The following is a 17,712-nucleotide window of genomic DNA, read 5'->3' on the forward strand; positions in this document are numbered from 1 at the left end:
GTGCAAATTTAATTTTTTTCCTCAGGGGTCTTTGGATAAATAAAAATATCCGGTATTTAACATTTTATGAATTCAAAATTTTAAAAGCTACTTTAGAATATCAGAAAATTCACATCCTGTATCAAAATAAGATAGTTCATTAGAAATACAAATTTAATTTTTAATAGAGAACTTGTCCCGAGTAGGTTTTGAAGATTCCCTAATGAAATGTGTTTTCAAAATTTCTCAACATGCTGATTCCATGCATGTTAAAAGGACAGAGCTAAATTTCCTTTGAGATTTCTTTTTCCTTTGTCTTCATCAATACAAAGTGGTCAGCATGTTGCAAGTAACATTTTCTCATAGACTAAGGGGAGCCATTAGCCTGTGTCACATATCCCTGGGCTTTAAGTGGTTCTGTACAGTGTGGTCCAACACTTAGATGAATGGTTATTCATATTTAAACCTTAGAGTGAAAATGAAGTAAGAATTTGGCACATTTTATCTCCTGTGAAAGCAGACAAATAAATCTCATAAAATTAAGGCTTTAATCAAATCTGTTCTATTTACTTAGAAAATGATAGAATGGTAGTAACATCTCTTGGAACACTTTCAGAGATATCTCTGAGGTTTATGGAGGTCAGATGTGGAAGAGAAAGGACCCCTTTTGGCATAATTTTTGGTTTATCTTGTTTGGCCATATCCCGCATGAAAAAAAAAAAAGTATATTCCTGTTTATTCAGAAAGATGGGCAAAGTACACTTAAGTCTCATTCTAACATGGCTATGAGGTTCCATTCGGAGGGTTCCGATTATAATATAAGCAGGTTCCTTCGATATATTTGTTAGGTAAAAAACCTTGGATGAGGCTTCTCAATACTCCAGTATAATATTGAATTCAGGTTCTCAAGGGATAACTTTTTAGTGGGATTTTTGTCGTAAATGCTGTTTGTTTTATAATTTATTTTTTTTATAAAAATATATTTTATTGATTTTTTACAGAGAGGAAGGGAGAGAGATAGAGAGTCAGAAACATCGACAAGAGAGAAACATCGATCAGCTTCCCCCTGCACATCCCCCACTGGGGATATGCCCGCAACCCAGGCACATGCCCCTGACCGGAATCGAACCCGGGACCCCTCAGTTCGCAGGCCGACGCTCCATCCACTGAGCCAAACCGGTTTCGGCTTATAATTTATTTTTAAAGCAAAAGTAAGGCTAAGATATTGCTGTTCAAGAATCTCTTTTATTATGATTGAAGACTGGATTTCAGTACCAACCCCTCCCTCTCTATATACATTATTACTTGGTAATTTCTTGCTCAGCACCAGGTATTTTCTTTTTAAAAATTCTGTTGCATAATATAATACACATACAGAAAAGTGTACAAAACAAAATATAGAGCTCATGAATTTTCACAGTGTAAACATGTGTAATTACCACGCAGCTCAGATGAAGAGAATGAAGGCCATCATACTCTCCAGAAGTCACCTGTGCCCTCTTCCCAGTATTAATCCTTCATTCGTCATTACAGATAACCATTATTATAACATTTATGGTCATTACTTCCTTAATTTTCTTTATAGTTTTGCCACTTAAGTTTATATTCCTAAGATCCATAGTGTTGCCTATTTTTTGAACTCTATGTAAATGGAATTATACAATATGTATTTTGTATCTGGCTTTTATTTTTTGTTCAATACTTCTGAGGCTCATCCATGTTGTTGCATATTGATCTAGCTTGTTCTTTGTTGTTGTTTTTTGGTGAATATACCACATTGTTCTCCAGTAAGTAGACAATGAGTTCATTCCAGTTTTTAGCTATTATGACTAATACACCTGTTGTATAAGCACATGCATTTCTGTTGGATATATACTTAAGAATGAGAACTGTGGGATCATGGATATAGAGACTACATACTATACTGGTTTGCTTAATCAATTCTGGTTAATAGTATTTATTGTCCTGGCATAATTATATATAGCACTCCATTTCACTCTCAAAAATATTTTTGAATGATAAAATAGAACATTGTAGTCATGGAATATATTTTAAATTCATATTTAAGGTAATAGTGATTTTTTTCAATATTGCCGGGAGCCGGTCCATCCTTGCTGTTTCAAGGGACCTGGCATATATGGCATACGGTTCTTAATATGTTTGCTCACCTTCTTGGCGCTGTGTTTTAACCAAGGTCACCTCTCCGAGAAAGGTTGAATCCCCAGGTAGGGATTTTCCCCTGAAGTTAGGGAGGGAATAAAACCCCTCAACTAAGTGCCAGGCGGGTAATTAATCACTTTAACTATGAACAATCATGCTTAAGCTACATAATCTTTACTCCCTGGAATGGAGATAAGAAACGCCCTAACCTTTGTAATAGAGATTGATAGGATTGAATCAACTGGTATAAATACAGATGTAACAAGACAGAAAGAGATAGAACTTAGAACACATCGCTTAGAGGACAGAACCAAGAGACACAGAACTCAGAACACAGAACCTACACAGAACGTTCTCTAGAGACAGAAGAACTTCGCTGGAGAGAACATGGCAAAAGATCCTGGACTGAACCTGACTACAGAAATTGGCAAGAGAACCTGACTAGAACCTGGTGACTGAACCTGGCTGGAGAACCTGGACAGAACCTGGCTGGAGAACCTAGCGAGGGAACATGGCCACAGAACCTGGCTGGAGATCCGAAGCAGAACCTCTCTGGAGATCCAGACCAGAACTTGGCTGGAGATCCTGGCTAGAGATCCTGGCTAGGCTGCTGATCAACTGAACGCTGTCTCCGTGTCATTCCTTCTTCGCCGACTCCGTCTACGCTTTTGGGAACCCCTGGACCTGCTGGGGTTGGACCCCAGCACAATATAGTGGTACCAATTTACATATATTACCAACAATGTATGAGATTTTATGTTGCCCTTCATATTTATCAATATTTGTTATTTTCAGTCTTTTAAATGTTAGCTCTTCTCGTATGTGTCTATTAGTGTTTCATTATAATATTAATTTTATTTTTCTTGATTACTATTGAGATGAACACTTTTTCAAATATTTACTGGCCATTTGGATTTCCTCTTTGTGTTTATGCATATTTTAGTAGCTCAAGTTCTGTGACTTTTGCTTTGTATATTAAAGACTGCATTAAGTTTAGACTGGGTTTATGACTTATTGTTACTACCAATAATGATGCTTTTTGCATGATGATCTATTGTGTCTGATGTTAATAAAACTACATCCACATTCTATAGGTTATTTTTGAATATTATATCTTTTCCAATCATTTTACTTTCAAACATTCTATATTTTTTTGTGGCAGATATGTCTCTTCTACACAGCATCTTTTTAAAAATACTATCTGTGAGTCTGTTTCTTTTACTTAAAATGTTGACTTCATTCATTAGCAAGTCAATGCAGTTACTTGTGTATTTGGGTTTAAATCTATTACTTTACTGTGTGCTTTTAATTTGTTTTGTTCTATTTTCAGTTTTCTTTTTAAAATGTACTTTTGACCAGTTGCGCAATCGGTTAGCGCGCGGTACTTATAAAATGTACTTTTGGGTTGATTGGTTTTTATTTCTATTTTCCCATTTGTACTTATATATTCTTTTGTTGTTCTATTGGTAATTAACCTAGAAATTATAACATCCATCCTTGACTTGTTTTATTTTATTGTAGTGAGAACAATTAACATGCGAACTATCTTCCTAAGAAATTTTAAGTGTACAATATATTACTGTTGACTATAAGTACAATTTTGTACAGCAGATCTCTAGAGAATATTCATCTTGCTTGACTAAAATGTTATGCCCATTGATTAGTAAACTCCCTATTTATCCCTGCCTCTTGTCTGTGGCAACCATTCCACTCTTTCATTACATGAATTTGACTATTTTAGACATTTGATATAAGTGGAATTGTGCAGTATTTGTCTTTTTGTGACTGGGTTGTTTTACTTAGCATATTTGTTTAAGGTTCATCCATGTTGTCATATATTGCAGAATTGCCTTTTTGTTAAAGCTGAATTGTATTCCACTGTATATACCACATTTTTGTTCTTTTTTTCTTTTTTAACTCTCACCTGACGATATTTTTTTCCATTGATTTTTAGAGAGAATGGAAGGGGGTTGGGGGAGAGAGAGAAACATTGATTGGTTACTTCTTGAACATGCTCCAATGCAGGTGGGTATTGAGCCTGCAACTCAGGTACATGCCCTTGACCAGGAATTAAACCCACTACCCTTCTGTGCATGGCCTGATCCTCTAACTACTGAGCAGCACTTTCCAGGGCCACATTTTCTTTATTCTTTCATCTGTCAAGAGACATAGAGGTTGTTCCCACATCTTGGCTGTTGTAAATAGTGCTGTAATGAACAGAGTGCTGATATCTCTTTGAGATATAATTTTAATTGTAATTTAAATAATTTTAATTAAATACCTAGACATGATACTGCCAGATTATATGGTAGTTCTATTTTTAATTTTTTGAGGAAACTCCATACTGTTATCCATCTTGGCTGCAACCTTTTGTATTCCCACCAACAATGTGCAACATTTTGTATTTCCATCAACAATGTGCACGAATTTCAATTTGCCACATTCTTGACAATATTTGTTTGTTTGCTTTTTATAATCATCATCTGGACAAGAATGAGGTGTTATCTTATTGTTGTTTTGATTTGAGCTTCCCTGATGATTAGTGACATTTTTTTTTCACATACCTGATGACCCTTTTTATGTCTGCCTTAGAGAAATATCTATTCAAGACCTTAGCCCATTTTTAATCGGGTTATTAGTTTGTTTGCTTTGTTTTTATTTTTTTACTATTGAGTTGTTGGAGTTCCTTATATATTTTAAAAATTAACCTATCAGTTTTTTCCTGCCAATAGCGCTCTCACAAACATGGTGAATGTTCCTAAAACCCGCCGAACTTTCAGTAAGAAGCGTGGCAAGCACCAACCCCACAAAGTAACACAGTACAAGAAGGGCAAGGATTCTCTGTATGCGCATGGGAAAGTGGCGTTATGACAGGGAGCAGAGTGGCTATGGTGGGCAGACTAAGCTGATTTTCCAAAAAAAGGCTAAAACTACAAAGAAGATTGTGCTGAAGCTTGAATGCATTGATCCTAACTGCAGATCTAAGAGAATGCTGGCTGTTAAGAGATGCAAGCATTGTGAACTGGGAGGAGATAAGAAGATAAAGGACGAAGTGATCCAGTTCTAAGCTTCATATTTTTTTTATTATATGACAATAAAATCTTGATATGTTCACTTAAAAAATTAACCTATCAGATGTCAATTTTGTAAATGTTTTTTTTTCCATTTCATAGGTTACCTTCTTACTCTGTTGATTGTCTTGCTATTTTGAAGCTTTTAAATTTGATGTAGTGTTTTACTAGTTTATTTTTGTTATTATTGCTTGTACATCTAGTGTTCTATCCAAAAATATCATTGTTAAGACCAGTGTTAAGTAGCCTTTCCCTATGATATCTTCTAGGAGTCTTACCATTTTAGGTCTTACATTTAAATCTTTAATCTATTTCAAGTTAATTTTTAAGAATGGTGCAAGATATGGGTACAATTTTATTATTTTATTAGAGGTCCAGTGCACGAAATTCATGCACTGGGGGTGTCTCAAAGTCCAGCCTGTACCCTCTCCAATCTGGGACCCCTCGAGGGATGTCTGACTGCCTGATTAGGCCTGATCCCTGTGGCATCGGGCCTAAACAGGCAGTTGGACATCTCTCTCACAATCCAGGACTGCTGGCTCCCAACCACTCACCTGCCTGCCTGCCTGATCACCTCCTAACTGCTCCCCTACCAGCCCAATCACCCCCAAATGCCCTCCCCTGCCAGCCTGGTTGCCCCTAACTGCCCTCCCCTGCCATTCTGGTTGCTCCCAACTGCCCTCCCCTGCCAGCCTGGTCCCCCCAACTGTGCTCCCCTGCTGGCCTGATCACCCACAACTGCCCTCCCCTGCAGGCCATCTTGTGACAGCCATCTTGTGGCCACATGGGGGAGGCCATCTTTGATCACATGGGGGCAGCCATCTTGTATGTTGGAGTGATGGGCAACTTGCATACTGGTCATGACTAATTAGCATATTCAGTTGTGACTAATTAGCATATCTTGGATAATTAGCATATCCCTCTCTTATTATATAGGATTTGTGAATACTCAGTTTTCACAATGCCATTTATTGAAGAGACTATCCTTTCTCTATTCACCATTCTTGGCTCTCTTGTCAAAGATTAGTTTACCTTACATGCATAATTTCTGGGCTCTCTATTCTGTACCATTGGTCTATGTGTTTGTATGTTAGTACCATACTCTTTGTTACTACTAAGGCTTTGTAATATATTTTGGAACCAGGAAGTCTGATGCCTCCAGCTTTGTTCTTTTTTCTCAGGATTACTTTGGCTATTCATGGTCTTGAGGTGTTCCATATAAATTTTAGAATTGTATTTTTTTATTTTTGTGAAAAACGCCACTGAATTTTTTATAGGGATTACATTGAATCTGTAGATAGCTTTAGATAGTATGGAAATTTTAGCAATGTTAATTATTTTGATTCATGAAAACAGAATATGTTTCTATTTATTTGTATCTTTAATGTCTTTCATCAATATTTTCTTGTTTTCAGTGTATCTTTCACCTCCTTGGTTTACTTTATGCCTAATTAGTTTATTGTTTTTATGCTATTTTAAATGAGATGGCTTCTATATTTCTTCTTCAGATAGTGCATTGTTATATAGAAACCCAATTGATTTTTGCGGATTGATTTTGTATTCTGCAACTTTGCTGAATTAGTTTACTAGTCCTGACCTTTTTTGATCTTGTCTTTAGTATTTTCTGTATATAAGATCATTTTAGTTGCAATTAGAGACAATTTTACTCTTTTTTATTTGGATGTATTTTATTTTCTTGACCAATTGCTCTGGATAGAACTTATAGTATTATACTATACTAGAGGCCCAGTGCCCCAAAATTTGTGCACTCAGGGATGTGTGGGGGTCCCTCAGCCCGGCCTGTGCCCTCTCACAGTCTGGGACCCCTCGGGAGGTAACGACCTGCTGGCTTAGGCCTGCTCCCGGGTGGCAGAGGGCAGGCCCAATCCCTAGGTGCAGCCCCTGGTCGGGCTCAGAGCAGGGCCAATGGGGGGGTTGGGGCACTGCCCCCTGTCACACTCAAGGCAGGGTACATGGGGAGGTTGCGGCACCACCTCCTGTCACGCACAGAGCAGGGCCAATCAGGGTGTTGGGGCGCTGCCCCCTGTCACTTACAGAGCAGGGCCCATCAGGGGGTTTGGGGCTCTGTACCCTGTCACGCACAGAGCAGGGCCAATCAGGGGGTTGGGGCACTTCCCCCTGTCATGCACAGAGCAGGGTCAATCAGGGGGTTGGGGAGCTCCCCCCCTGTCACGCACAGAGCAGGGCCCATCAGGGGGGTTGGGGCTCCATACCCTGTCACGCACAGAGCAGGGCCCATCAGGGGGTTGGGGAGCTCCCCCCTGTGACACACAGAGCAAGGCCTATCAGGGGGTTGAGGAACTCCCCCCTGTCACTCACAGAGTAGGGCCGATAGGGGAGTTGGGGCAACACCCCCTGTCACGCACAGAGCAGGGCGGATCAGGAGGTTGGAGCGCCTTCCCCTGTCATGAACAGAACAGGGCGGTTAGGGAGGTTGTGGCCCCACCCCCTGTCACACATAGAGCCACAGGGCGATCAGGGGGCTTGGGCGCTGCCCCCTGTCATGCTGATCCCAGTTCTGGGAGGCCTCTCGACTCCGCTGATCCCCCTGCTGGGAGGCATATTACCCTTTTTCTATATAGGATAGAGGCCTGGTGCATGGGTGGGGGCTGGCTGCTTTGCCCTGAAGTGTGTCCTGGATCTGGGTGGGGGTCCCCACTGTGGTGCCTGGCCAGCCTGGGTGAGGGAATGATGGCTGTTTGCAGCTGGTCACACACCCTTCAGGGTGGGGTCCCCACTGGGGTGCCTGGCCAGTCTGGGTGAGGGGCTGAGGCCTGTTTTCAGGCTGGCGGGTGACTGAAGCTCCCAACTGCTCCTTTTTATCTTTTTTTTTTTATTCTGGGCCAGCTTTAGCTCTGGCTCCATCTCTGAGGCCTCGGCTGCTGAAAACAGCTATCTGGTTTGTTTGGGTTCTATAATCAAAACACTGTATCAACTCCAGCTCTGAGATCCCAGAGGCTGAAAGCAGGTTTCTGGGGGTTTGTTTAGCTTCTGTATTTGTAACAATGTTTCAAACTGCAAGCTCAGAGGCTGGCAAGGCAGGCGGGGAACGTTGGAGTCCTCTGTCACTGAAGCAAGTAAGCCTCATGTTAGCTTCAAGCTGCCTGGCTGCCGGCCGCCATCTTGGCTGGCAGTTAATTTGCATATCGCCCTGATTAGCCAATGGGAAGGGTAGCGGATGTACGGCTAATTACTGCCGGGGTCCTGCCCCAGCGGGTCCAGGGGTTCCCCAAAGGTGTGGACGGAGTCGGCGAAGAAGGAATGACACGGAGACAGCGTTCAGTTGATCAGCAGCCTAGCCAGGATCTCTAGCCAGGATCTCCAGCCAAGTTCTGGTCTGGATCTCCAGAGAGGTTCTGCTTCGGATCTCCAGCGAGGTTCTGTAGCCATGTTCCCTCGCTAGGTTCTCCAGCCAGGTTCTGTCCAGGCTCTCCAGTCAGGTTCAGTGTCCAGGTTCCAGTCAGGTTCTCCTGCCAATCTCTGTAGTCAGGTTCAGTCCAGGATCCCTTGCCATGTTCTCCCGCTAGGCTCTGTCTCTAGGCTCCGAGGCCAGTCCCCGTCCAGGATCCTCTGGCATGCTCTCGCCAGCGAAGTTCTTCTGTCTCTAGGCTCCGTGTAGGTTCTGTCTTCTGAATTCTGTCTCCTGAGTTCTGTGTTCTGAGTTCTGTGTCTGAAGTTCTGAGTGTTTCTGTCTTGTTACAACTGTATTTATACCAGTTGATTCAATCCTATCAATCTCTATTACAAAGGTTAGGGCGTTTCTTATCTCCATTCCAGGGAGAAAAGATTATGTAGTTTAAGCATGATTGTTCGTAGTTAAAGGGATTAATTACCCGCCTGGCACTTAGTTGAGGGGTTTTATTCCCTCCCTAACTTCAGGGGAAAATCCCTACCTGGGGAAAACAACCTTTCTCAGAGACCTTGGTTAAAACACATAGTGCCAAGAAGGTGAGCAAACATATTAAGAACAGTATGCCATATATGCCAGGTCCCTTGAAACAGCAAGCATGGACCGGCTCCCGACAAATTCCCCCTTTTTTATTTTTTAAAAGCAGGCATTAAAAAGAAAAACCTCAAACGCTCTCTTGTATCCATTTTAAGAGTAGGATTGGCGCTTTCTCCTATTACCTGAGTCCTGATCTATCACCCCATGGAGAGCTTGCCAATCCTGCACTTTCCCGGGGTGGAAAGGCTGCAGTGGGGTTAAGGATAAGGCTCCTTGGGCCTACCTTCTCCCATGCCATTACATTTACCTTTCCTTCCTCAGAAAAGCATGGACATACTTCTTGTATAAAACGTTCTGTCTGACTGGGAGTAACCTTAATTCCTCTGCTAGCAAGCACATATGTTAAAAGATCAATACAGAGTCTTTTTTCTTTAGACTCAGTATGGCACATCTTCTTAATCTAAAGATCAATACAGAGTCTTCTTTCTTTGGACTCAGTATGGCACATCTTCTCAATCTAAGGATCAATACAGAGTCTTCTTTCTTTGGACTCAGTATGGCACATCTTCTTAATCTAAAGATCAATACAGAGTCTTCTTTCTTTGGACTCAGTATGGCACATCTCAATCTAAGAATCAATACAGAGTCTTCTTTCTTTGGACTCAGTATGGCACATCTTCTTAATCTAAAGATCAATACAGAGTCTTCTTTCTTTGGACTCAGTATGGCACATCTCAATCTAAGAATCAATACAGAGTCTTCTTTCTTTGGACTCAGTATGGCACATCTTCTCAATCTAAGTTCTGTACTATCCACCTTCTTACCCTACTTATCCTCTGTAGGGGGGTTTGCAGCACCCTGGTGGAGTCCTATCCGTCCCGAATGTGGGGGTTCTCAATGGGGGGGGGGGCTTACCTATGGGAATCCTGTTCCAGGGGTTCCCAAAGGTGTGGATGGAGTCGGCAAAGACTATCCACCCTCTTCCTATGGTGGAGTCCTATCCATCCCGAGTGTGGAGGTTCTCAATGGGGCGGCTTACCTAAGGGAATCCTGTTCCAGGGGTTCCCAAAGGTGTGGACGGAGTCAGCGAAGACTATCCACCCTCTTCCTATGGTGGAGTCCTATCCGTCCCGAGTGTGGAGGTTCTCAATGGGGCGGCTTACCTAAGGGAATCCTGTTCCAGGGGTTCCCAAAGGTGTGGACGGAGTCGGCGAAGAAGGAATGACATGGAGACAGCGTTCAGTTGATCAGCAGCCTAGCCAGGATCTCTAGCCAGGATCTCCAGCCAAGTTCTGGTCTGGATCTCCAGAGAGGTTCTGCTTCGGATCTCCAGCGAGGTTCTGTAGCCATGTTCCCTCGCTAGGTTCTCCAGCCAGGTTCTGTCCAGGCTCTCCAGTCAGGTTCAGTGTCCAGGTTCCAGTCAGGTTCTCCTGCCAATCTCTGTAGTCAGGTTCAGTCCAGGATCCCTTGCCATGTTCTCCCGCTAGGCTCTGTCTCTAGGCTCCGAGGCCAGTCCCCGTCCAGGATCCTCTGGCATGCTCTCGCCAGCGAAGTTCTTCTGTCTCTAGGCTCCGTGTAGGTTCTGTCTTCTGAATTCTGTCTCCTGAGTTCTGTGTTCTGAGTTCTGTGTCTGAAGTTCTGAGTGTTTCTGTCTTGTTACAACTGTATTTATACCAGTTGATTCAATCCTATCAATCTCTATTACAAAGGTTAGGGCGTTTCTTATCTCCATTCCAGGGAGAAAAGATTATGTAGTTTAAGCATGATTGTTCGTAGTTAAAGGGATTAATTACCCGCCTGGCACTTAGTTGAGGGGTTTTATTCCCTCCCTAACTTCAGGGGAAAATCCCTACCTGGGGAAAACAACCTTTCTCAGAGACCTTGGTTAAAACACATAGTGCCAAGAAGGTGAGCAAACATATTAAGAACAGTATGCCATATATGCCAGGTCCCTTGAAACAGCAAGCATGGACCGGCTCCCGACAAATTCCCCCTTTTTTATTTTTTAAAAGCAGGCATTAAAAAGAAAAACCTCAAACGCTCTCTTGTATCCATTTTAAGAGTAGGATTGGCGCTTTCTCCTATTACCTGAGTCCTGATCTATCACCCCATGGAGAGCTTGCCAATCCTGCACTTTCCCGGGGTGGAAAGGCTGCAGTGGGGTTAAGGATAAGGCTCCTTGGGCCTACCTTCTCCCATGCCATTACATTTACCTTTCCTTCCTCAGAAAAGCATGGACATACTTCTTGTATAAAACGTTCTGTCTGACTGGGAGTAACCTTAATTCCTCTGCTAGCAAGCACATATGTTAAAAGATCAATACAGAGTCTTTTTTCTTTAGACTCAGTATGGCACATCTTCTTAATCTAAAGATCAATACAGAGTCTTCTTTCTTTGGACTCAGTATGGCACATCTTCTCAATCTAAGGATCAATACAGAGTCTTCTTTCTTTGGACTCAGTATGGCACATCTTCTTAATCTAAAGATCAATACAGAGTCTTCTTTCTTTGGACTCAGTATGGCACATCTCAATCTAAGAATCAATACAGAGTCTTCTTTCTTTGGACTCAGTATGGCACATCTTCTTAATCTAAAGATCAATACAGAGTCTTCTTTCTTTGGACTCAGTATGGCACATCTCAATCTAAGAATCAATACAGAGTCTTCTTTCTTTGGACTCAGTATGGCACATCTTCTCAATCTAAGTTCTGTACTATCCACCTTCTTACCCTACTTATCCTCTGTAGGGGGGTTTGCAGCACCCTGGTGGAGTCCTATCCGTCCCGAATGTGGGGGTTCTCAATGGGGGGGGGGCTTACCTATGGGAATCCTGTTCCAGGGGTTCCCAAAGGTGTGGATGGAGTCGGCAAAGACTATCCACCCTCTTCCTATGGTGGAGTCCTATCCATCCCGAGTGTGGAGGTTCTCAATGGGGCGGCTTACCTAAGGGAATCCTGTTCCAGGGGTTCCCAAAGGTGTGGACGGAGTCAGCGAAGACTATCCACCCTCTTCCTATGGTGGAGTCCTATCCGTCCCGAGTGTGGAGGTTCTCAATGGGGCGGCTTACCTAAGGGAATCCTGTTCCAGGGGTTCCCAAAGGTGTGGACGGAGTCGGCGAAGAAGGAATGACACGGAGACAGCGTTCAGTTGATCAGCAGCCTAGCCAGGATCTCTAGCCAGGATCTCCAGCCAAGTTCTGGTCTGGATCTCCAGAGAGGTTCTGCTTCGGATCTCCAGCGAGGTTCTGTAGCCATGTTCCCTCGCTAGGTTCTCCAGCCAGGTTCTGTCCAGGCTCTCCAGTCAGGTTCAGTGTCCAGGTTCCAGTCAGGTTCTCCTGCCAATCTCTGTAGTCAGGTTCAGTCCAGGATCCCTTGCCATGTTCTCCCGCTAGGCTCTGTCTCTAGGCTCCGAGGCCAGTCCCCGTCCAGGATCCTCTGGCATGCTCTCGCCAGCGAAGTTCTTCTGTCTCTAGGCTCCGTGTAGGTTCTGTCTTCTGAATTCTGTGTTCTGAGTTCTGTGTCTGAAGTTCTGAGTGTTTCTGTCTTGTTACAACTGTATTTATACCAGTTGATTCAATCCTATCAATCTCTATTACAAAGGTTAGGGCGTTTCTTATCTCCATTCCAGGGAGAAAAGATTATGTAGTTTAAGCATGATTGTTCGTAGTTAAAGGGATTAATTACCCGCCTGGCACTTAGTTGAGGGGTTTTATTCCCTCCCTAACTTCAGGGGAAAATCCCTACCTGGGGAAAACAACCTTTCTCAGAGACCTTGGTTAAAACACATAGTGCCAAGAAGGTGAGCAAACATATTAAGAACAGTATGCCATATATGCCAGGTCCCTTGAAACAGCAAGCATGGACCGGCTCCCGACAAATTCCCCCTTTTTTATTTTTTAAAAGCAGGCATTAAAAAGAAAAACCTCAAACGCTCTCTTGTATCCATTTTAAGAGTAGGATTGGCGCTTTCTCCTATTACCTGAGTCCTGATCTATCACCCCATGGAGAGCTTGCCAATCCTGCACTTTCCCGGGGTGGAAAGGCTGCAGTGGGGTTAAGGATAAGGCTCCTTGGGCCTACCTTCTCCCATGCCATTACATTTACCTTTCCTTCCTCAGAAAAGCATGGACATACTTCTTGTATAAAACGTTCTGTCTGACTGGGAGTAACCTTAATTCCTCTGCTAGCAAGCACATATGTTAAAAGATCAATACAGAGTCTTTTTTCTTTAGACTCAGTATGGCACATCTTCTTAATCTAAAGATCAATACAGAGTCTTCTTTCTTTGGACTCAGTATGGCACATCTTCTCAATCTAAGGATCAATACAGAGTCTTCTTTCTTTGGACTCAGTATGGCACATCTTCTTAATCTAAAGATCAATACAGAGTCTTCTTTCTTTGGACTCAGTATGGCACATCTCAATCTAAGAATCAATACAGAGTCTTCTTTCTTTGGACTCAGTATGGCACATCTTCTTAATCTAAAGATCAATACAGAGTCTTCTTTCTTTGGACTCAGTATGGCACATCTCAATCTAAGAATCAATACAGAGTCTTCTTTCTTTGGACTCAGTATGGCACATCTTCTCAATCTAAGTTCTGTACTATCCACCTTCTTACCCTACTTATCCTCTGTAGGGGGGTTTGCAGCACCCTGGTGGAGTCCTATCCGTCCCGAATGTGGGGGTTCTCAATGGGGGGGGGGGCTTACCTATGGGAATCCTGTTCCAGGGGTTCCCAAAGGTGTGGATGGAGTCGGCAAAGACTATCCACCCTCTTCCTATGGTGGAGTCCTATCCATCCCGAGTGTGGAGGTTCTCAATGGGGCGGCTTACCTAAGGGAATCCTGTTCCAGGGGTTCCCAAAGGTGTGGACGGAGTCAGCGAAGACTATCCACCCTCTTCCTATGGTGGAGTCCTATCCGTCCCGAGTGTGGAGGTTCTCAATGGGGCGGCTTACCTAAGGGAATCCTGTTCCAGGGGTTCCCAAAGGTGTGGACGGAGTCGGCGAAGAAGGAATGACACGGAGACAGCGTTCAGTTGATCAGCAGCCTAGCCAGGATCTCTAGCCAGGATCTCCAGCCAAGTTCTGGTCTGGATCTCCAGAGAGGTTCTGCTTCGGATCTCCAGCGAGGTTCTGTAGCCATGTTCCCTCGCTAGGTTCTCCAGCCAGGTTCTGTCCAGGCTCTCCAGTCAGGTTCAGTGTCCAGGTTCCAGTCAGGTTCTCCTGCCAATCTCTGTAGTCAGGTTCAGTCCAGGATCCCTTGCCATGTTCTCCCGCTAGGCTCTGTCTCTAGGCTCCGAGGCCAGTCCCCGTCCAGGATCCTCTGGCATGCTCTCGCCAGCGAAGTTCTTCTGTCTCTAGGCTCCGTGTAGGTTCTGTCTTCTGAATTCTGTCTCCTGAGTTCTGTGTTCTGAGTTCTGTGTCTGAAGTTCTGAGTGTTTCTGTCTTGTTACAACTGTATTTATACCAGTTGATTCAATCCTATCAATCTCTATTACAAAGGTTAGGGCGTTTCTTATCTCCATTCCAGGGAGAAAAGATTATGTAGTTTAAGCATGATTGTTCGTAGTTAAAGGGATTAATTACCCGCCTGGCACTTAGTTGAGGGGTTTTATTCCCTCCCTAACTTCAGGGGAAAATCCCTACCTGGGGAAAACAACCTTTCTCAGAGACCTTGGTTAAAACACATAGTGCCAAGAAGGTGAGCAAACATATTAAGAACAGTATGCCATATATGCCAGGTCCCTTGAAACAGCAAGCATGGACCGGCTCCCGACAAATTCCCCCTTTTTTATTTTTTAAAAGCAGGCATTAAAAAGAAAAACCTCAAACGCTCTCTTGTATCCATTTTAAGAGTAGGATTGGCGCTTTCTCCTATTACCTGAGTCCTGATCTATCACCCCATGGAGAGCTTGCCAATCCTGCACTTTCCCGGGGTGGAAAGGCTGCAGTGGGGTTAAGGATAAGGCTCCTTGGGCCTACCTTCTCCCATGCCATTACATTTACCTTTCCTTCCTCAGAAAAGCATGGACATACTTCTTGTATAAAACGTTCTGTCTGACTGGGAGTAACCTTAATTCCTCTGCTAGCAAGCACATATGTTAAAAGATCAATACAGAGTCTTTTTTCTTTAGACTCAGTATGGCACATCTTCTTAATCTAAAGATCAATACAGAGTCTTCTTTCTTTGGACTCAGTATGGCACATCTTCTCAATCTAAGGATCAATACAGAGTCTTCTTTCTTTGGACTCAGTATGGCACATCTCAATCTAAGAATCAATACAGAGTCTTCTTTCTTTGGACTCAGTATGGCACATCTTCTCAATCTAAGTTCTGTACTATCCACCTTCTTACCCTACTTATCCTCTGTAGGGGGGTTTGCAGCACCCTGGTGGAGTCCTATCCGTCCCGAATGTGGGGGTTCTCAATGGGGGGGGCTTACCTATGGGAATCCTGTTCCAGGGGTTCCCAAAGGTGTGGATGGAGTCGGCAAAGACTATCCACCCTCTTCCTATGGTGGAGTCCTATCCATCCCGAGTGTGGAGGTTCTCAATGGGGCGGCTTACCTAAGGGAATCCTGTTCCAGGGGTTCCCAAAGGTGTGGACGGAGTCGGCGAAGAAGGAATGACACTGAGACAGCGTTCAGTTGATCAGCAGCCTAGCCAGGATCTCTAGCCAGGATCTCCAGCCAAGTTCTGGTCTGGATCTCCAGAGAGGTTCTGCTTCGGATCTCCAGCGAGGTTCTGTAGCCATGTTCCCTCGCTAGGTTCTCCAGCCAGGTTCTGTCCAGGCTCTCCAGTCAGGTTCAGTGTCCAGGTTCCAGTCAGGTTCTCCTGCCAATCTCTGTAGTCAGGTTCAGTCCAGGATCCCTTGCCATGTTCTCCCGCTAGGCTCTGTCTCTAGGCTCCGAGGCCAGTCCCCGTCCAGGATCCTCTGGCATGCTCTCGCCAGCGAAGTTCTTCTGTCTCTAGGCTCCGTGTAGGTTCTGTCTTCTGAATTCTGTCTCCTGAGTTCTGTGTTCTGAGTTCTGTGTCTGAAGTTCTGAGTGTTTCTGTCTTGTTACAACTGTATTTATACCAGTTGATTCAATCCTATCAATCTCTATTACAAAGGTTAGGGCGTTTCTTATCTCCATTCCAGGGAGAAAAGATTATGTAGTTTAAGCATGATTGTTCGTAGTTAAAGGGATTAATTACCCGCCTGGCACTTAGTTGAGGGGTTTTATTCCCTCCCTAACTTCAGGGGAAAATCCCTACCTGGGGAAAACAACCTTTCTCAGAGACCTTGGTTAAAACACATAGTGCCAAGAAGGTGAGCAAACATATTAAGAACAGTATGCCATATATGCCAGGTCCCTTGAAACAGCAAGCATGGACCGGCTCCCGACAAATTACCATGCTTCTCTTTTATTAGATAGGATAAAATAAATAGGTAATATGCAAATTGACCCTCACACCCTTGTGTCACAAAATGGCCACCCCATATAATCACAAGAAGGCGGGCAGGGGAAGCCTGTTGGGAGCGACCAGGCCTGCATGGGACTCGTGGTTCTGGTGGTGGCCCCTGACTGGAAGTGGAAGCGGAGAGCGTGGGGAGCACCCGGAATGCTGGGAATCGTAGCTCTGGTGGTGGACACATTGTGCGATCTCCTAGACACTCGAGCAAAGTGAGTCTGGAGAAAGTTACTGTTGAGGGTTGTGGATGGAGGGAAAGCAAAGGTGAGAGACATAAGTAAATTCAGAATGTTGAGGAAAAATTAAAATCCTGCAACTTCTAGGAAATCTCCACCAATGGAGCAAAGAAAAAAAAAAAAGAGCTCTATTAGTCTGTGAGCACCAAACCAGACTGGGCTGGTGTCTCACATAATTCACTCATATGATTGCAAAGACAGAAACTTCACTCTTTTATGTAGCCAGGCAGATACAATGCACAACATGCACATTTTCATGGAAGAGGACTTAACAGCACTGTTTGCTATACACCCTTTGGTAAGTCACCTTTTTGGTGGCCATCTGTATCAGTTAATTTCCATAATCAAGAGTAAAAATTAAACTTTTCTATCTCTATGACAAGCAGTTCCTTACAGCTGGGAGCAAGGCAACTATATATAAAGATAAAAGTGTAATATGCTAATTAGACCAGATAAGCAAACGACCTCCCGGACGTCCTTCCAGATGAAGCTGTGGTGGTGGGGCTTAGGCAGAGGTGGTTAGCGGTGATCAGGCATGTAGGCAAGCAGTTAAGGGCAATCAGGAAGGCAGGCAGAGGGGTTAGGGGCAATGAGGCAGGCAGGCGAGTGGTTATGGGCAAATCAGGCAAGCGAGCAGTTAAGGGCACTCAGGCAGGCAGGTGAGCAGTTGGGGCGATCAGGTAGGCAGAGTAGTTAGGGGCGATCAGGCAGGCAGGCGAGTGGTTAGGGGTGATCAGGCAGGCAGGCAGAGGTGGTTAGGGGCAATCAGGCAGGCAGGCAGGCAGAGTGGTTAGGGGCAATCAGGCAGGCAGGCAAGAGGTTAGGGGCTATGAGGCAGGA

At 44.0% G+C, this 17,712-nt stretch overlaps 1 pseudogene; it reads left to right on the forward strand.

The window, feature by feature from the left end:
- The first annotated feature begins 4,878 nt into the window (after positions 1 to 4,878).
- On the forward strand, positions 4,879 to 5,216 carry LOC132224209 (large ribosomal subunit protein eL42-like; annotated as a pseudogene).
- Positions 5,217 to 17,712: the final 12,496 nt, after the last annotated feature.

This window comes from Myotis daubentonii, chromosome X (assembly GCF_963259705.1).
Source record: "Myotis daubentonii chromosome X, mMyoDau2.1, whole genome shotgun sequence".
NCBI classification, from domain to species: domain Eukaryota; kingdom Metazoa; phylum Chordata; class Mammalia; order Chiroptera; family Vespertilionidae; genus Myotis; species Myotis daubentonii.